Source organism: Sciurus vulgaris (assembly GCF_902686455.1).
Source record: "Sciurus vulgaris genome assembly, chromosome: 11".
Lineage (NCBI taxonomy): Eukaryota > Metazoa > Chordata > Mammalia > Rodentia > Sciuridae > Sciurus > Sciurus vulgaris.
In genome coordinates, this window is record NC_136472.1 from 109900155 (window position 1) to 109922575 (window position 22421).

Sequence of the window (22421 nt, forward strand, 5' to 3'; positions counted from 1 at the left end):
CATCTTTCTGTTTTGCCCAGTTCCTAACATTACAGATTGAAGAATTTTTATTTGTGAGTAGAAACATTATTAACTTGTATAATGAGGAAACACTTTATACTAAAACTTGATAAGGCAATATAGGAAAAGTGAAAGACTGCACTCGTGAACATGGCCTTTAAATTCTCTCTCTCTCTCCAGATGTATATATTTATATAGAGATATGTAAATACAAAGAAAATTTACAGGTGGGCGTGTGTGTGTGTGTGTGTTTATCATGGTGGCTTATGGATTGTAAAGATGGGCCAAGAGAGAATAATCTTTCAATATAGTTTATATCTTAATGGATTAAAGACAAACCTTGTGATTTTTCATTGTTTTCAAACTTACTTGATGGGAATTTCACTGTCAAGAAAGCATTCAATTTATTTATTTATTTATTTAACACAAATATTTAACATGTACAGATAAATAAAATTCAAAGTCAGGAAGAAGACAAGAATGTTGGCCACCAACAAGTGAATTAATGTTCAACATATTAGAGGTCCAGAGCAATAAAATCAAACCAACCAATCAAGGAACAATGAAACCTTGAGGTTTCAAAAATTTTAAGTGAAGAGGCTTACTGATGACTTTAAAAAATTTTTTTCTTTATTTTTGTTTTCTGTAGATGTGACTGTTTGAAAAGAAAATTTTATTAGAAAATTACTGGCATTAAGATATCAGGAGCTGAAAACAAAGGTAAATTATGATGTCATTAGTGCTTATCTATACCAATTGTAATTATTAGAAAATGAAATAGGATAAAAGTTCTGATTTGATGGTGGCATTTTAAAAACTCCTTTAAGACTATTTTAAAAGACGTGAATTAATAAAAAGGTATTCAGCTTTGATATGTTAGAGGACAATGTAAAATTGATATTTCTCCTTAAATATGATTTTAAAACTATCTTTTAAATTTTATTCTCAGAAGGATTCTCTCGGGTGGGAGAGATGGAAGCTGAGTAATTGATTCTAAATTTTTGTAGAAGATAGTAATCTGTAAGTAGTTAGGAACTATTTAAAAACTACTAACTCTAGCACAAATTATACTAACAAATTGTATCATTTCTGTTTAATATCAAACCAATAGAATAGAATAGATTCCCCTAGGAACAGTTCTGCTTATATATGGCAGTGTATTATGTTGGTGGTAAAATCAGGAAAAATAAAATTGTATTTAGTAATTTGAACCAGGAAAACTGTTTAGTATATTGCAAAAAAAAAAAAAAAATTTCGATCCCATGCTGAATACTAAAAGTCTAAATGAATAAAAGTCCTAAATAGGAATATCATAACTCACAAATGCATTACAAAGAAATTTAGGGTTTTTTCTGACTTTGAATTAGGAAATATTTCGTAATTACGACTTCAAGGTTCAAAATATAAGAAAAAGTGTTTTTACTTCAAAATGAAAATTTTTATAAAGAACATCATGGGAACAGAAAAAATTGGATAAATTACATGCATCATCTGAACACAGAAATCATTACCTAGAATATAAAAGTTATTACTAAAAATAATAAAATATATAGTAGTAGACCCAATAGAAAAATCAACAGTCTATACATTGAAAATATGTATGAAAGTGTCTACCACATTATTCGAAATATTAGGAAAGTAATGGATACAGTTCACTTATGAGAATGAATAAGTTAAATTTTGTATATTTATACATTGGAATATATGAGCTCTCATGAACTAGACATCATGAACTAGATTTACAGACAGTAATGTGATTAGATTCCAGAAACAATTTTGAATGAAAACCTTATATACATTAAATGTGCACCATACATTATCACTTCACTATGTATCTTTCAAAGCCACACCCACACCCGTGTATACGTGTTGAGTCAGAACTGAACACTGTGAGGAATAAGCAGTGTGGAATATGTGCCTGTGGGAAAAGAGGAACGAGAGTACGAGTGGAGAATAAGTGAAAAAAAAAACATAAATCATAAAATATTTCTACTTCACGCATGGCCAAGTAGCTTCAATACCTATTGTCAACACTGAGCTAAACACTAAAACAACTAGCTGCAGGCTAAGGAGGGTCTACAAAATCTGTCAGCTTTTGAGGGGAAGTTGAAGCCTGGAAGAATGAGCCATTAAGGAAAAATCTATTTTAATGATGTTAACTTGATAGCAGTTGGAAGACAAAGATGGAACACTTAAAGTCAGCAGAACCAGCATCCCCTCCCCTTCATCAACCACAGTTACTGGAAAAAGGGGAAATCCAAGACCATAAGAACTTTATTCAAATTTCCAGCTGAGCACCTCATAGAAGTCCCGCAGCATCAGACTCATAATGGGCGAAGATAACTTCTCAGTGAGGTGGCAATTAATGTTAGATATGTCAAAGTTGACTCTAGACAGATCATTTTATACATCAGTTATTGACAGGGCTACTCCTAGCTACCCCTGGCTGTAACAGGAGCTGGAAAGTGATCATGACACAATTTTCCACAGTAGAGACCCAGCTGCTGAGGAATTATAAACTATCCAAACAACAGAGAATCTCTCCCAACACAAGATCTTACCCCAGCTGAGCCTAAACATAGTTTGAACTCATTGAAATGGGGAGACAAAACCACCGAAACAAAAACCAGGACCCCAGGGGGAATAACCAGAAGGGAACTTCAGTACCCACCCCTGACATCCACACATATTTCAAAAACAGAGGGAAATCCTAGCATTAAACAAAAAAAAAAAAAAAAAAAAAAAAAAAGAAAGAAAAAAAGAAACCTACACACCTAAGAACCTGTGTATAAAACTGGAAGGGGAATCCATCTTAATTGATGTGCAAATCCAGGACTTCTGAAAGGATGAGGAAACAGGCAAACAAATCTCCCCTAAAAACTTAGAACCCTTCAACAAAGAATCCCACTGATAAATGGATGAAATTCCTGAGAAGATTACAAAAAACTTATTAGTAGAATGTTAGATGGGCTTAAAAGAAAATGTAAGGAATGTTTAGGAGAGCCAATGCAGGAGATGAAAGACTACTCAAATAAAGAAATAGAAATATTAAAAAGAAACCAGTCAGAACTCCTGGCAATGAAAGACACAATGAGTCAAATTAAAAATTCATTTTAAGGATCACCAGCAGATTAGATTACATAGAAAATAGACCTTCAGCCCTTGACAGAATCTCAGGCCTTGATGACAGGATACATGATTTTGAGTATACAGAATACAATAAAGGGAAAAAATAGAACATGATTGGAGTATACAGGAACTCTTGGATAATAGTAAGAGACCACACCTCATAACTACTGGGACAGAAGAGAACGTGGAGATATAAGCTAAAGTCATTAAGGACATTTTCAATGAGATAGTTACAGAGAAGTTTTCCCATATCAGAAATGAGATAGATATTCACATACAGGATGCAAACAGGACCCCCTACAGACCTAACCAAAAGAGAAGTTCTCCAAGACATATTGTAATCAAAATGCCTAACAGAAAATAAGGAAAGAATATTAAAAATGGCAAGAGAAAAGCATCAGGTCATACTTAGAGGCAAGCCAACAAGGCTCATTCTGATTTTTCAATTCAGATCCTAATATCAAGGAGGGGATAAAATGAGATATTCCAAGATCTAAAAGAAAACAACTGCCTGCTAAGTTTAGTATACCCAGCAAAGCTTCATTTCAAATTTGAGGAGGAAATAAAAACTTTCCATAATAAAAATAGACAAACAAATTCATGACTGCCTGGCCAGCACTCTAAAGAATACTCGAAGATGAACTGCACCTAGAGGAACTAGAAAAGAAATACCAAAGCCCCCAACTAGGGGAAATGAACAAAAGAGTAAAATATTAAACAAGAATAAAGACAGTATTAAAAATAGCAAAAAAATCAAAATGGCAGGATGCCACAAACACATATCCATACTGATGCTGAATGTTAATGGTCTTGATTCATCAATGAAAAGACACGTGTTAGAAAAATGGATCATAAAACAAGCTCCAACTATATACTGCTTATAAAAGACTTACAGGGAAAGACACAAGCTGAAGGTAAAAGGATAGAAAAAAACAATCCATGCAAATGAACCCTGAAAACAAGCAGGAGTAGATATTCTCAAAGCATATTGCAAGCAAAAACTGATCAGAGGACACAAAAATGTTTGCTATATCCTCTAAAAGGAAACAATCCAACAAGAAGCTATTATGATAGTAAATATTTATGACTCAAGTGTCAGCATACCCAATTTCATAAAAAAATACTCCATGACATTAAGTCTCAGACCCCAACAGAATAATAGTGGGTGATTTAAACATATCATTATCTTCAATAGACAGGTCATCAAAACATAGAATCAATAAAGATATTTCTAACCTAAATAATACTATAAAATGAAGTAGACCTAAAAACAATTTACAGACTATTTTACCCCAAAACAACTGAATTTAACTTCTCAGCAATTCACGTAACTTCTTCTAAAATACACCATGTTTTAGATCACTGTTGCCGCCTGCAGCAACAATCTCGCAGTAATTTATCGGAGGTGGACTGGAACTGAATTACTTCTATTATCTTTATATGGGCTTTCTTGCTTACTTGCTTGTTTACTAGTTTATAGAGGAAGAGAGGCTTTGCTTACTTTTAGTTTTAGAGGAAGAGAAGCTTTGAGAGGAAGAAAGACTTTGCAAGAGAGACTTTGCTTAGAGGAAAAGAGATTTTGCTTAGAGGAAAAGAGGCTTTGCTTAATTTTAGAGAATGCTACTCTTTCAGAGAGGCTATGCTTATCAAAGGTCTACTGTTTCTTAAAGGTGGGTCCCTTCTTGGAGGTGCGGTGCGCGCGGGCATGCGGCCTATGTCCTACAACCTGTGACCCCCGCCCAGGTGAAGAGAATGTCCTATATACCTAAGGCAGTCAATCAGCTTAGGATCAGCACAATTGAAGCATGCCCTACGGTACCAATCAAGAAAGAATGAGGAACATCTGTTGACCACTAGCACAGAAGAGACATTAACTAATCAGGCAAAAGTAGATCACGCCATGTTAACACTAACTATGCGCCACCTCTTGGCTCAATGCCAGCCGCCATCCTAGGGCTACCCAAACATGTCTCTGCAGATCACAAAGTAAAGCTTAACAAATATAAAAAAAATTATATGATTCCATGCACCCTATCAGATCATAAGGGAATAAAACTAGAAATCAACAACAAGAAAAATAACAGCAACAATATAAGCACATGAAGATTGAATCATCTTTTTTCATGATTTTTTATTGGTTCATAATTGTTATACATAACATTAGGTTTCATTTTGACATAATTATAAATGCATGGAATACAATTTGCTCCAATTCAGTGGCCAGTACTGACCGTTACCATGCCCCTCTTCTCTCCCCCTGTTTATTTTCCTCTATTCTGCTGATATGTTTATTTACACTTTTTGCCAGTATCTTGTGTAATACATAATGGTGAGTTTCACTGTAGTATATTCATTTATGTACATTGGAAAGTTAAATCAGGTTCATTTCATTGTTTTTCCCTTATCTCTTCCTCTCTCTTCCACAACCTTCTACTTCTACTCCCTAATATTTTATTTTTATTTATTTAAAAATTTTTTTATGTTGTAGATGGACACAGTACCTTTATTTCATTTGTTTATTTTTATGTGGTGCTGAGAATTGAACCTGTGCCTCCCCACATGTGCTAGGCATGTGCTCTACCACTCAGCCACAACCCCAGCCCATGTCCTTTTCCTTTTTTTTTTTTTTTTGACAGAATCCTCCCAATGGTTTATTTTCCATCTCTTTTTTTCTGCCCCTCTTTTTAAGACTAGTTTCTGCATATCAGAGGAAATATTCAACATTTGACTTTCTGGGTCTCATTTGTTTCACTTAGCATTATCTCTCCAGTTCCATTCATTAACCAGCAAATAACAATTTCATTCCTTTTTAAGGCTGATTAACCATGGTGTATATATACCCCATTTGTTTTATCCATTCATCCATTGAAAAGCACCTAGTTTGGTTCTACAATCTGGCTATTGGACTTGTGCTGCTCTAAACATTGAGGAAGCTGCCTTCTTGTAGTATATGGATTTTAAATCTTTTTTTTTTTTTTTGAAGTATACTGAGGAGTGGGATAGTCTGGTCATATGCTTTTAAATGAAGAATGAGTCAAAGAAGAGATAAGAGAAGAAGTCAAGAAATTTTTAGAAATGAATGAGACAAAAGATACAACATATCAAAATGTCTGGGACAGGATGAAAGCATTTCTAAAAGGAAAATTAATACAGAGTGCCTGCATTAAAAAAAAAAAAAATCCTAAATAAATAAGCTTATGTTCCACCTCAAGGACTTAGAAGAACTATCTAATTTCAAAATCAGTAGTAGACAGAAAATAATAAGATGAGAACTGAAATTAATGAAATGGAGAAAAAAATACACACTATCAATGCAACCTAGAGTTGGTTCTTTGAAAAGATAAATAAGGTTGATAACCCCTTACCCAAAGTAAGAAAAAGAAGAGAGAAAAGAGCCAAATCAATAAAACTAGGGTTGAAAAAGGATATATCAGCATAGAACCTTCTGGAATCCAGAGGCTATCAGGACCTATTTTTGAAGAGTTGGGGAAGATGTTGGAAACAAGCTGGGCAGTGAGTCCAGACCTCCTCACAACACAGAAAGGAGACAGTGAGGGAACAGCAGAACTGAGAGGTGGCTGACAAAGTAAATGTTCTAAGGCTCAGTATTACAACATCTGAGACCTGGAGAGATGGAAGACAGGTTACTGCAGGAAGCCATCCTTGGCCAGCAAATAAAACCAGGCTTGGTGAGCTGTCAGACAAGGACATCTGGCTGCCAGGAACTGGCGTCATGACAGATTGTTCCAGATTGCCTGGAGTTTGTGGTTTTTGTAGGTCCTACTGGGAGGACCTGCCAGAGCAAAATGGCTTCCTGAACTCCACCCCATCCTGTTTCTCATGGAAGAAGCTCCGCCCAGCATCCCTTTTACCTGTATGGCTATAAATGAAGCAAAGGGTGAGCTCTTTACTAGAGCCGGATCTTAGCAGGGCTCAATCCATCATGACCCAATTCAGAAGAAAATGGTCTCCTGTGGTTTTTCTATTAAATAAGGTTCTTAGTGATTAATTTACAGCCCGCCCCATTCCTCTGACGGAAACCTTTTCCCTCACTCACAATGGAATGTGATGAGACTCCAGAGGTCGCCAGAGTAGAAGCAAACTGAGAGTGCCTAACCTGAACCTGAGCCAGTGGATGAGAAGGGAAGGGGATTATAGAGTGTCCTTAAGCTCATCCTCTTAGAAACTGTTGGATAGACACACAAAATTTAAAGCCAATGGCAGCAGAGGGCTCCTTAAAATAGCAAAAATAGCTTAAAACCAAATCATGAAAAGAGGCTGAGTCTGGGGTCTGCAGTGTGGTCTTTTGGAACCCTCAGTCAACCAGTCACCCTCTTAAATCAGCATGGGTCTGCCACACCCTGACAGCTGCAAATTCAACCAGAGGGAAGTCCCCTGAAGTGGGACATCTTAGGAATCTTATCAGAAAAACTGCTAGAGGGACTAATACTAGTGGTAAATCACCGAAACCCACACCACCCCCACACCATGAGCAAGGGGGTGAAGAGGCTGCTGGAGTCTGTGCCAGGAAAGTGGGCCAAGCCATGCTCATCTCTAGTACCCAGGCAAGGATATGAAGCTCTGCACCATGTCCACTCACTCACCCAACTCAGAGACAACAGCAAGGCAACTCTGGCCCTGAAGGAAAGCAGATTCACCAGGTCCTGAACATTGACACTGGAGGTTGGAACCATGGGAAGCTTAAAGGCTGTCTCAGGATCGCAGGGCCATAGGACAGGGAAGCTGCCTGAATATCTGGTGACATAGAGATCCAGTGGGAAATTGCAAGAGGCTACACAGCAGAAAGGGGCAGATACCAGCCATAACAAGGACACATCCTGAACTGGGATCACAATTGGCAAGTGACAGGGCATTGTTTGGATACTCTCAGGACCTTGCATCAGTCTTAGTAATCAACAGAATCAACATCCACCATTCATAGCCTGTCGCAATGGAAACTAGAGTCCAGGTGAGCCACTAGAGAACCTCAGAAAGTGGTGTCAACCAGGGGAATACTTCTGCACCACAGATCACCTGGGAAAAACCCCCAACCAGAGTTCCTGCACTCACAGAATGCCACCAGGATCTTCATTACTGTGAAAGGATCCAGTAAAGGGGACCAGGTACAAGGTGACCCACAGCAAAGAGGGGCACTTCAGAGCCTGCATTCTGAACTGCTGCACACAGTAGAAACAGCCACCTGACAACACTGTGCCCTCTGAGCACTCAGCTGCAGGCCCCTAACTGATGAACCAGAAGCTGCTGGTGGAAGTTTCATAGCAACTAGGGAATTGGCTCCTGAGCCCCTGAACTCAGGAGAGATCCACAGCCAAAGGCTGATGGACATCTGCTAAGCGTCCAAACTCCAGTGAAATCCAAACCAAGATTCAACAAGAATTTTCTTCATCTTGAGATGGTATACTAACTGTAGGGGTAACTTTGATCACATAAACAACTCAGTAACTCAACTACGTTTGGAATTACTTTTAGTCACAGATGAGCTAGTTTGCAGTTCCAGTTGAATCAAGTTCATCATTGGCCACTTCAAAAAAATATCAACACAATCTTGAGGAGTAAAACAAGACCCACAGTCCCCACAACATAACAGTATGCAGTTAAAAATTACTCAGCATAGAAGGGACCAGAAACAAGCAATATTTCTCAAAGAAGGTAATTGATGGAAACAAACATGGAGAGAAGATGTTAGAATGATCAGACAGAGTCTTGGAAAAGGTATAATAACCATGCTAAATGAGGTCATGTATAGAAAGATAGGAAATATCAGCAAATGGAAGGACTAGTTAAAGAGATCCAAGTGAAGTTTACAACAGACCAAAACAGTATCTAAATAAAAATATATCATTTAGGTCACTATTGATACCACCTCCCTCATCCTAATGTTTTTGTGTTAGATGAAGTTTATGTTTATTGTGTTGTGACCTTACAGATACTTACTAATTTTGGAGTTTGCTTGATTTATAAGTTTCTGAAATAGTAATAATAAATTATTTATGATGACTGTGACATATCAAGTTTAGCTTGTAACTCTGTTCTCATTTTTGTATATGGGTGTTTTGCTAGGTTCATCCTACTATATGACGATTATATCTTCTTTCGTGGATTTTTCCTTGTGTGGCATACCATTTTATTGTTTGTGTTTTTTTCTTAAATTTCTAATTTCTTTACTCATTAATATTCATATTTTCAGCTAAAATTCACCAGAGTAAAATATTTCAGGCATGCAAAGAAAGAAATATGAGACAGGCATTTTAAAATAAGACAAATTGCTCTTTGTGATAAATATAACAAATTCTTTTTAAAAAATTATTTATATATAGCTTTAGTTGTTGATGGACCTTTGTTTCATTCATTCATTTATATGTGGAGCTGAGAATCGAACTCAATGCCTTGTACATGATAGGCAAGTGCTCTGCAACTGAGCCACGACCCCAACCCTGACAGACAAACTCTTGAATTTTGCTAGGATACTGTTTCCTCTGAATCCTTCCTAAGAACCTATTAAAACCGACTGAACTTTAAACAATGAGAATGACCAGAAAGTTTGATATGAGTGTTTGTGATAAGAATTAAACATCTATTAGCTTACAGGAATAATTCTAATGGGTGGTTACAAGGAATAGAATATGTGCACATGGCTGTGTACTATGCAATACCACCATAAAAGTCGTTGGACACTAGAGAGAGGTGAAAAGTCGTATTTGCTTGTTAATTGCCTTGGGGTATTAACTTGAGTAAAAGATATTACTTCAAATCACTTAGCACAAATTTGTTATAAAACACTCAACAAAAATTCCCATATTCTACCCATCAATGTTCTGTAGCTCAAAAGCTAGGCTTTTACTTAAAGAGTAACCATAGAGGCTTTGCCTCCAAATTGAGGATGAGATGAGTAAAGTGCCCAGGTTCTATTATATTTAATATTGGGCTGGAAGTATTTGCTCATGTGACTGGTAAAGGGAAAGCAAGCAGGTCATTTGAACTGAAAAAGAGGTTAAATGGGCCTTCTTTTCAGATACAATGGATATTTTTATGGGAAATCCCAAAATAGAAATGGAAGAATGGCTACAGACAATAGAAGGTCTTAACAAAAAGTCAGGTAATACAATGAATGTATGAAGATCAGTAGCTTTCACATAGACAGACAGAAACACAGAGAGGGTCACATAAAACAGATGATCTGGTGTATGGTTGCAAAATGACAGTAAGATATTCAGTTATACATTTTACATGTGTCCAATGTTTGCATGAGGAAGACTCAGGAAACAAAATTGAGCAACTGGAAGGGGAACTATGTTATTAGACAGAAAACATGATGGAGCTACTGTTTCTTGTAAAGTTAATTGTATACTCAATGACATAAAAATATCCTGAGTATTTTATGTACCAGATGGGTCAATTAGAAAGTTCACCTGAAAGGATTAATAAGAAAGAATAGCCAGAAACATATAAGGAATGAGACATCAGGGATGGTGTCTGGGGGGAGGGTTAGCCTTAGTAGATATTAAAGTTTACTTCTAAAATCTCCGTAGGTACAATAGGGATGTGAATAAAAAGTTAGTGGAACAGAATAGAGAATCAAAATAGACCTTATCATATATAGAAATTTAATATGCTATAGAGGCTACACTCAAAATCAGTGGGGGTGTAAATGGAATTTTACCAAGAGGAATAGAATAACTAGATAGCAATATGTAAAAGCAAAATTAGGTCATATCAATACAATTTCACAGCCAAATTCAAGTGAATCAGATGTTTAAAAACAGTGAAATTATACAAAACAAAAATATAAGAAAACACAGGTAGATTCCTATATAAACTCTTGTGGAAAATCTTCTGATTATAAATTACCAGAAACAACAGGGAAAATGTATTACTAAAAATAACTTTTACATGGAAAATAAATCATCAAAATAAAAAGAAAATGGCAGACTGGAACTATATAGTCAAGAAATAGACGCACCTGATTTGGTAACAAGGACTCATTTAGTGACATGGAAGCATGTGACCTTCAAAAGGGAGGTAGACCTTATAGGAGGCAGAATCTGATGATATTGCATTGAGAATGAATTGGAAGTGAGAAAATGGAGACAATGTCCCTCTGAAATGAGGAAGAGAAGGGGAGAAGAAAGCAGAGCTGGAGTGGGAGGGAAGGGGAAGGAGGTTGCCAAGCAAACTAGAGAAAACCGTTCGTACCTTTGTGGAGTTTTGAGAGATTGTGGAAGTTACCCAGGCAATGACTAAAAGAGATGTCAGCACCAGCAGAATTTTCTGAAGCATTGCATTTGATAACATGATGAGAGTCCTAGGAAAGACAACACAGGAGACAGAATCATACAAAAAGTGCGTCCCTCTGTACACATTGTTTTATGTTTCACCTGCAATTTGCCCATGAGACTTTGTTCCTCCTTGCTGAACTGTCTCTTTCTCTCTCTTAACAACCAACCACAGCATCAGCCCCTTTGACCACCTGTTGGCTGCTCCTTATCCAAGTTTTATTTAGGATTGTTGCTTCCTCCTTCCAAGATTCTGAAATGGGAGGTAGATGTCCCTCTTACATTCTTTCACTGCACTTTGTAGTTTCTCAGTTGTAGCGACTAAAACAATTCCACAGACCACCATTACAATGAGAAGCAGAAATTTAATTCATCAGTCTGTCACTGGGGGAAGACTTGGGATAGCTGAAGGGAACACAAGAATATGCTATGTTACAAAACATAATATATAAACACCCTTAAATAAAGTTGGTCCTGTTTATCTGGTCAGGTAAGCAGGGCAGTTGAATTTTGGTTTGCTGATTACTGAATATGAAATTTGGAAGTGGAAACTCCTTTTAGACCAATTTATTCTCCTTAAAAGAAAAGAGGAGTGAAAGGAGGGGAAGGGGCATGGGAATAGGAGGAGAGTAAATTTAAACAGAAATCATTACTTCGTGTACATATATGACTGCATGACCGGTATGATCATACAATATGCACATTCAGAAAAATGAGAAAGTATACTCCAGTTATGTATGATTTATCAAAATGTATTCTACTTTCGCACATATCTAATTAGAACAAATAAAGTAACCTAAAGAACAGAGGTTATGTAGTACATGAGGAAAGGGATGCAGGAGCGTTGTGTACACAGTGTCTAGGGCAGTGATGGACAAGCATAATATTTGTTGAATGAGTGATTTATAAACAGAATCCTCCTTTTCAGATCAACTTTAACTTCCATACACTGAAATTTTATATATTCTCACAATATTCATATAGCATGTTCAATAGGATAAAATATCAAAGGACTACTCTGAGGACCCCTTACTCCCTATTCTGAGCCTAACCCACCTTTTCTCATTTCTAAGTGAATTCCATAGTGTGTGAGTTTCAATGATTGGTTTGATTCATATTTATGTACCTAGAAAGTACTCTATGTGGATAAGTGTCAACAGTATTAAAAAAACCAAGCATGATAACCTTGTGCTTTGATACAACGTAGAATCTCTTCCTCTTTTTTCTAGGTTTTTAAATTTATTCTGTTTATTCACTTATTAAATATCACTGAGTACTTACCCAATCTGTGTCGGATAGTATGTAATATACTGAAGATCAAGTGAACCAACAAAATGATTTACATAAACATTCATGAGGATTGGAATATGTTAGTGGAAACACTAGTTTCTTGTTGGTCTCTGAATAAGCCTTATTCCTCCATGCTTCTGAGTCATTGCTTGCACCTGCTGCCTGAAATTCTCATCACCTCTTCCCTCCCTGCACCCATGCCCTCAAATTCCCTCTTTGGGAAAGCTGGAGAATTTCTATACATAGTTTGAGGCTGTGCTTGAGTGCAGACTGTTTTTTCCTCAGTAGTTTTAGATAATAACTTACTCCTCTGTGCTAGTCTATTATGCACACCTTTGTTATAATACGTGCTGCACTGGTGTATTTTATATTCTCTTGTGTCACTTACTTCATGCTGGACATTCTAGAGGATATCACCTTGTCCAAAAGGAGAATCAACTTAGACTGAATCCATACACCTTAAACTGCTGATATGTGCCCCACCAGATACTGGTCCTGACAATCAGCCCTTTCTCTTGTTTATATCCCTTATCTAACATTTCCCCTGATGAAGTACTAGCTGGCCAGAGTAGGCGTCCTTGAGACTGGCCAGAGTGCTTCTTTTTAAAAAGGTATTTCTCTGCTGGACTTGGTGCCTCATGTCTGTAATCCAGTGATTCTGGAGGTTGCAGCAGGAGGATAATGAGTTCAAAGCCAACCTCAGCAACTTAACTCAGGAGACCCTGTCTCTCAATAAAATACAAAAAGTTTGGGGATGTGGCTCAGTGTTTAAGTGCCCTGTTTTCAGTTCCTGGTACCAAAAAACAACAAACAAACAAAAGCAACAACAATAACAAAAGCCCAAGGTAATTTACTGATTGCCATGTTTTAGAAATTTTATTCATCATATCCTCCATATCACTTATAGTTTGGGTCTTCCTGTGGTTTGGGTGTAATGTGTCCCCCCAAAGTTTACACGTGAGACAATGCAAGAGGGTCAGAGGAGAAGTGATTGAGTTAGTGGTTCCTATAGGCAGGTAGGGGTATGGCTGGAAGAAGTGGGCATTGGGGGTGTAGTAGCTTTTGGTTGTATATTTGGTATTTGGTGAGTGGAGTCTTGCTCTGCTTCTGGAAGGTCATGTGAGATGCTTCCCTCTGCCACACTCTTCTGCCATGATCTTCTGCTCATCTCTAGCCCGTAGGATTGGAGCCCGGTGTCTATGGACCAAGACCTCTGAATCTGTAAGCCTCCAAATAAATATTTCCTCCTCTACAGTTGTGCTGGTTGGGTCTTTTAGTTACCGCAACAAAAAAGCTGACTAAAATAGGTCTGGTATGTCCCCCAAAGGCTATGTGTTGAAGGCTTGGTCCCCAACTGGTAGTGCTGTTGAGAGGTGGTGGAAATTTTAAATGTAGACCTAATTTGAAGGGGTGGGACACTGAGGGCATGTTTTCTAAGGGTAGAGATTGCCCCTGAACCCTTTCAACCACAAGGAAGTGAGCAGTTTTATCACTACCATGTGTTCCCCTCCATGAGGTTCTTTCATTGCAAGTCCAAAGGGATGCCACTAAATGACTCTGAACTGAAACCTCTGAAACCATGTGACAAAATAAGTCTTTTCTCCCTTGAGTTAGTTTTCATTGTTGTTTTTATTATTATTATTATTATTATTATGTTTAGGGTACTGGGGAACCCAACAGTAGTCTACCAATGAACTGCATCTATGGCTGTTTTTAGTATTTTTTATTTTCGAGATAGTGTCCTGCTAACTTGCTCAGATTATACTGGATTCACAATCCTCCTGCCTCAGCTTCCTGAGTAGCTGGGATTAAAGGCATTTATCACCATGAGTGATTACTTTTCCCTGTCATTTTGTCACCGCAATGGAAAGCTCTCTAACCTGACACTAAATCATTTTTGCATCTCTTTTCTATTTGGAAACCTTAACATAGATAACTATTGACTAAAGCAAAGGATCACTGATCACAGTCCTACTTGGTGCCTTATGGCCATATAATCTCATTTATTCCAAAATCAAAGTCTCACTCAGATTCTACTCCCTAGAATTGCTCTATATATTCAAGTATCTATAATAATTTTCTCCTTGGAAATTCTTACTGGCAGAGGTTATGCCAGGCCTTAATTATGTTGACTACTGAGCATCCGTTTTGTGCATCCTTTTCCAGTCTCTTCCATTATGGCTATTTTTTCATCATGGAAATTGGCAATGGCTGAAAGCAGATTTTCTTTTCTTTTTTTCCCTGGGAGATGGGATTTGTCAACAACCCTCAGTCTAGGGACTCTGAAAGTCAGTTTGTCTCAGTAATATATTTTGTCATCTGGGAGATCAAAGAGGGAGGCTGCACTTGCCATTTGTTCCATGGATTAGCATTCGAGCAGTAGAAATACTGCTTCTCAGTGAGGTAAGGGAGAGAGGGAATTGACTAAAATTCAATATTGGACACTCAGGCCCAGAGATTCAGGTTTCTTGAACAATGGACAAGAAAGGGTATATTGGAGCCAAGCTGGTGGTGACGGTTGCCAGGTCACCACAGAGGGAAAACGGGTAACGGAGAAAGAAACAGTGGAGAAATTTGACATGGGAAAACCTGAAGAACTGAAAAGCAGCCTGAACTTAGCTGAATCAGAGGCTGCATAGCGAGTTGTTGTTTGACAGGGATCCATGCTTCTCAACCGGAAGGCTGAGAAGTGAGGCGGGAGCCATTTGAGGTGGTGGTGCTGTAGCTGGCTGCTGCAGGAGCCCAGGAGACCACTGTACATATTGCCACCCTGTCTGGGCTGGTGCCTGTCACCAGGACTAGGTTATACCTAGCAGAACATGATTGAAACAGTTACAGAGAGGATTGTCCCCAACAGGATTAAGGTCAGAGACAGAGAAGGGAGTGCAACTTGCTTTCCCCCTGGAATCTGGTGGCTCATGTGATTGATTAAAAAGGACCAAGAAGCTGATGAGCCAGGCATGATCACACACTGTGACTGAATCTGGGCACACCATACTCATGGGTGATGGAGATGTGAGACCTGTGGAGGGTTGGTTATCTTGACCAGGGAGTAGAATTCTCTGGAGATCCCTGAGATTCTGGTGTCCAGCAAAGATCAGCAACTTCCTGTCTCCAGCATTGTATTGATCTAATCTCTCCAGGGCAGATACCATCTGACAAAATTCCCAAAGTTGTAATCAGAGCTAAGCCCTAGCTGCTGGAACTTTCCATTTAGAATGGTGCATCAGCCCCACCCTGGGAGTGCAAGACACAAAACTTCAATTGATAGTACTTCCCTTTTATTGGTGAACAGGGAAGCTAAAGCTTTTTCAACCAGATTTTGCTTCAGGCCACTCCAGCTGACATCTGATTAAAGAAGTCAGTACAGAACATGAATGAAAAATTGAATAAAGTGATAGAGACATTGAAAAAGAATCAAACAGAAATCTTGGAAATGAAAGGTACAATAAATCAAAGAAATAATTTAGTTGAAAATCTCTCCAGGAGAGAGACATACACTCAAATATGCAGATAGACCCCAATACAGTAATACTAGGTGATTTCAAAACCTCTTTCACCAGTAGATAGGTCATCCAGATATAGACTCAGTAGAGACTCTTCAGGCCTAAAGAATACTATAAACTAAATGGACCAGAAGGACATCTATAGGATATTTCATCCAACACAGCCAAGTTCACTTTCTTCTCACCTACTCATGAAATCATCTCCCAGATAGATCATAATTTATGCCACAAGAAAGTTTTAGCAAATATCAAAAAACTGGTATTATTCATTGCATTTTATGGATGATAATTGAATGAAATCAGAAAACAGTACTAAAAAAAGCTACAGAAACAATATAAACATATGAGGATTGGACAGTATCCTTACAAATATTTAAAAATTTTCTTCTTTTAGTCATACATGACAGAAGAGTATGTTTTGACATTTTTACATGTACATGGAGTATATCTTATTCTAATTAGGGTCTGTTTTTTAGTTGTACATGATGTGGAGATTCATTGAAGTGTATTCATGCATGAACATAGGAAACATATATCAGATTCATTCCACTGTCTTTCCTATTCCTGTTTCCCCTTCATTACCCTTTAGCTACTACAATAAACTTCTATTCCTCACCACCCTTTGTGTGGTGGCATTATATATAATAGAAAACTTTCAACCTTTGTTTTTCTGGGATTGGCTTATTTCATTTACCATGATAGTGTCTAGATCCATCCATTTACTGGCAAATGTCATAAAATCATTATTTTTATGGCTGAGTAATATTCCACTGTGTATATATGTTACATTTTCTGTATCCATTCACCTGTCGAAGGGCACCTACGTTGTTTCCATAGCTTAGCTATTTTGACTTGTGCTGCTCTAACATTGAAAACAGTAGAGTGTATTTTGCATATCATACCTACATGGAGCATAACTTCCCATTCTTGTGGTTGTACATGATGTGGAGTTTCACTGGTCGTGTATTCATATATGAACACAGGAAAGTTTAGTCCAATTCAGTCTACTGTCTTTTCTTTTCCCATCCCCTCCCTTCCCTTCCTTCCCCTTTGTCTAATCCAGTGAACTTCTGTTCCCTCCTCCCCCTTGGTGTGTGTTAGGATCCACATATCAGAAAGAACATTTGGCCTTTGGAGTGAGGTGGAATCTCAATATAGTTTAATTTGCATTTTTCTAACTGCTAGAGATGTTGAACATTTTTTCATAGATTTATTGACTGATCATATTTCTCCTCTGTGAAGTGCCTGCTCAGTTCCTTTGCCCATTTATTGAATGGGTTATTATTATTTTTTGGTGTTGAATTTTGTGGATTCTTTATATATCCTGTAAATAATTCTCTGAGTTAAAGATGGCAAAGATTTTTCTCCCATTCTGTACACTTTCTGTTCACATTCTAGTTTGTTTCCTTTGCTGTGAAGAAGCTTCTTCATTTGATTCCATTCCACTTATTGATTCTTGATTTTACTTCTTTCACTTTAGGGGACTTGTTGAGGAAGTGAGTTCCTAAGCTTATATGATGTAGATTAAGACCTACTTTTTCTTCTATTATATTCAGTGTCTCTGGTCCAGTGCACTAGTCCTTAATCTACTTTGAGTTGAGTTTTGTGCAGGATGAGAGATAGTTTATTTTCATTTTGTTACAAAAGGATTTCTAGTTTCCCAGCACCATTTGTTGAAGAGGCTATCTTTCCTCTAATATATGTTCCTGGCACCTTTGTCTAGTATGAATTAACTGTATTAATGTGGGTTATTTAACAGAAAAACTTATAGCTATGGCATTGCAAAAAGATCAGAAAGATTCCAAGTAAACAGCTCAATGATGCATTTCAAGACCCTAAGAAAACAAGAACAAGCCATTTACAAAATTGGTAGAAGAAAGTAAATAATTAATGTCAGAGCTGAAATTAATGAAATAGAGAATTTAAAAACTACAAAGAAAGGAATTGAAGAGTTGATTCTTTGAAAAGAATTGATAACCCCTAGGGAAACTGAACAAAAGAGAGTTACTCAAATTAATAAAATTAGAGATGAAAGTAGAGATAAGAATTCAGATAGCACAGAAATCCAGAGGATCATTAGGGATTATTTTGAAAACTTACACTCCAATAAATGGTAACATCCAGAAGTGGATACATTTCTAGACCTACATATGACCTCTCAAATTGAAGTGAGAAGACATAGACAACATAAACAGAACAACATCAAACTTTGAGACAGAAACAGTAATAAAAGACCTCCAAAAATGCAAAACCCAGGACCAGACGGATTCTCAGCTGAATTCTATGAGACCAATAAGAAGAACTAACGCCAATACTACTGAAATTATTACATGAAATAGAAGGGGGTGGAACTCTTCCAAATTTATTCTATAAAGCCTGATACTGGCTTTATACCAAAACCAGATAAGGACACATGAAGGAAAAAAAAACATGGGCCAATATTCCCAATGGACATAGATTCAGAAATCCTTAATAAAATTTTAGAAAATCATATTCAACAACACATTAATAAGATTGTATAACATGACCAAGTTGGTTTCATTCCAGGGATGCCAGGATGCTTCAGGAAACACAAATCAATTAAGTAATTAACCACACAAATAGAATTAGGGACAAAAATCAGTCATCTCAATAAAATCAGGGAATAACATTGACAAAATTTAGTATTGATTCATGACAGAAACACTGAAAAAACCAGGGATAGAAAGAAGTTACCTCTATATCATAAACACTATATAAAATAAACTCAAAGCTAACATCATATTAAATTAGGATAAATTAAAGTATTTCTTCTAAAATCAGGAATAACAGAAGGATGTTCACTTTTACTACTCCTACGATATGATTCTTGGAATTTTTTGCTGGGTGCAATGGTGATGCTATAATCCCAGTGGCTCAGGAGGCTGAGGAAGGAGGATCACAACTTCAAAGCCAGCCTCAGCAACTTAGGAAGATCCTGAGCACCTTATCAAGATCTTGTCTCTAATGAAAATATGTTAAAAAGCAGCCCCCCTCCAAAAATGGTGGGGTTGTGGCTCAGTGGTTGAACACCCCTGAGATCAATTCCTGGTTTCCCTTGCCCCCCAAAAAGAAAAAGAAAAGAAAAAAGAAAAAAATAGCTATGGAAGTTAGGCAGGAGAATGAAATAAGAGAGATACAAATAGGAAAGGAAGAAATAAAATTATTTCTGTGGCAGATAATATGATCTTATACTTAGAAGCTCCAAAGAGTTCTACCAGAAGACTTCTAATATATTCAGCAAAGTAGCAGAATAAAATAATCAGTATACAAAATTCATGAGCTTTTCTACACACCAGTAATGAATTTGGTGAAAAAGAAATCAAGAAAACAATTCAATTCACAATAGCTTCCAAACAAACAAAACCCTTGGAATAAATCTAACCAAGCTGGTGAAAGACCTCTACAAGCAAAATTATAGAACACTGAAGAAAGAAATTGAAGAAGCTACTAGAAGATGGAAATACCTCCCATATTTACAGATAAGAATTATTAATATTGTTACAATGGCCATATTACAAATGCAATATACAGATACAATGCAATCCCCATCAAAATATCAATGACAGTCTTGAGTCTTCAGTCTTTATGGACTAGAAAAAAGTCCTAAAATTCTTTTGGAAGAATTAAATACCCAGAATAGCTAAAGCAGATCTAAAGCAAAAAAACAAAACAAAACAAAAAAAAAAAAAACAAACAAAACAAACAAACAAAAAAAACAAACAAAAAAAACAACTGGAGGCAACCCAATACCTCACTCCAAATTATATAGCAGAACTATAGTAACAAAAACTGCATGGTACTGGCCTAAAAGCAGACATATATATATCAATGAAACAGAAGAGAAGATAGAGATAAAGCCACATGGATATAGTCAGCTGATCCCTGACAAAGGTGACCAAATCATGTTTTAAACAAATGGCAGAGGGAAAACTGGTTATCTATATGTAGAAAAATGAGACTAGGTGTATGTCTCTCACCATGGAAAAAACTCACCTCAATGGTTCAGACTTTGGAATTAGACCAGAAACTTAGCAACTGCTTGAAGAAAATGTATGGTAAACATATCAACATGTAGGCACAGGCAAGAACTTCAATAGGGCTGCTAAAGCTCAGGAAATAATACTAAGAATTAATAGATGGGATGACATTGAATTAAAGTTTCTGCACAGCAAAGTAAGCAATTAAGAGGATGAAGAGAGAACTTATAGAATGGGAGATGATCTTTGCCAGTTACTCTTCTAACAGAGGGTTTATATCCAGAATACATGAAGAACTCTAAAAAATTCCCCCAACCAAATAACCCATTCAATAAATGAGCAAATAAACTAAACAGATGCTTCTCAAAAGAAGAAATAAGGCAATTTCCAAGAATACAAGTAATAATAAATGTTGGAAAAAAAGGTTCACTCGTACCTTGCTGGTCAAACTGCAAATTGATACAACCACTCTGGAAAGCAGTATGGAAAATTCTTTAGAACACTTGGAATGGAACCACAATTTAACCATTATCCCAGTCCTAGGCTTATACCCAAAGAACTAAAAATCAGCATACTACAGTTATGTAGCCACATCAACCCAGGTGCCCTTCCACAGATGGATAGATAAAGAAAATGTGGCATATATACACAATAGAATATTACTCAGCCATAAAGAAGAATGGAATTATGGCATTTGCTGGTAAATGAATGAAACTGGAGAATATCATGCTGAGTGAAATAAGCTAGCCCCCCAAACCAAAGGCTGAATGTTCTCTCTGATATGTGAATGATAACCCATAACAAGGTAGGGTAGGGAGGGGAAATATAGAAGTTCAGTGGATTAGACAAAGGGGAATGAAGGGAAGAGTGTGGGGATGGGAATATGAAAGACAGTAGAATGAATGAACCACATCACTTTCCAATGCTCACACATGAATACACAACTAGTGTAACTCCACATCATGTTCAACCACAAGAATGGAATCAAGATTGTAATAGGTTGCATTCCACATATGTATAATATGTCAAAATACACCCTACTGTCATGTATATCTAAAAGCAACCTATAAAAAATAAAAAGCAAAAAGAAGTAAAAATGGCCAGCAAACATGAAATAATGTTCTACATCTTTAGCACTTAGGGAAATTCAAATCCAAACTTCACTGAAATTTTATCTCACTCCAGTTTGAATGGCAACCATCAGCATTCTGCCAGACTTGCTTCGATAGTAAACATAACAACAACGTCCTGGTACAGGGGATTTCTAAAACTTCTTTGTAACATGTGTACCCTTGGTCATTCTGTGAAGTCTTTGACCTTCTCCGAATAAAGTTTTATAATATGTAAAATGCCACATATGGAGTGATAACAAACCCAATTACATCGAGATATAATAATCAGAGTTTTAAGTGACTTCATTTGTTACATGCTCATATAACAATTCTTTACACACAAAAATATAAAACTTAGCAGCATGACTATATGTACAATAATTCCAAAGCTGTGTTATGTATGGATGATATTTCAGGATTCTTTCATAATTGTGACAAATGCCACAGTTACTGCTAAAACTCCTGTGATTCGTTGTCAGTATTCAGAACTGAGATTGATAAACGTCATGTTGAGGCTAGTGACAATAAAGATGCAATTTTTCCTATTTGAGATCATGGATCCATCTGAGGGTCCCCAACCTAGACTGAGACCACAGGCAGAGGTTACTGGGGCATCCAGAATACCTGGCTTCCTGGATGACCTCAATGGGCTGGACCTCCCTGGACAGTCACAGGAGAGAGAAATAAACACCTAATTGTTTCCTTGTCATTGTTCCTGTCATTTGTTTTTCTGTCTTCCCTCCCCACAGTGGTACAACCTGTTTACATCTGCCTCATCAGTATGTCTTCAATTAGTGGACCTCCTTCTATCGTCCCTATTGTTTCTGGGTACAGGGGCTTTCAACATATTGCTTACAAATGACTTTCATTAAGTTATATGAAATTTGTCTGTGTTGATGAACTCATCATTTCCTGATTCTTTTCATTATTGAATAGTATTCCATTTTATGAATATGCCATCACATTTGTATCTTTTCATCATTTTACGGACATTTATTTCCAGTGTGGGCTTTTGTGAATAGATGTGCTGTGAATGTTCCCATACAGTTCTCTATCCTGCAGACAGATTAAAATTCCTTTTGGTAAATACCC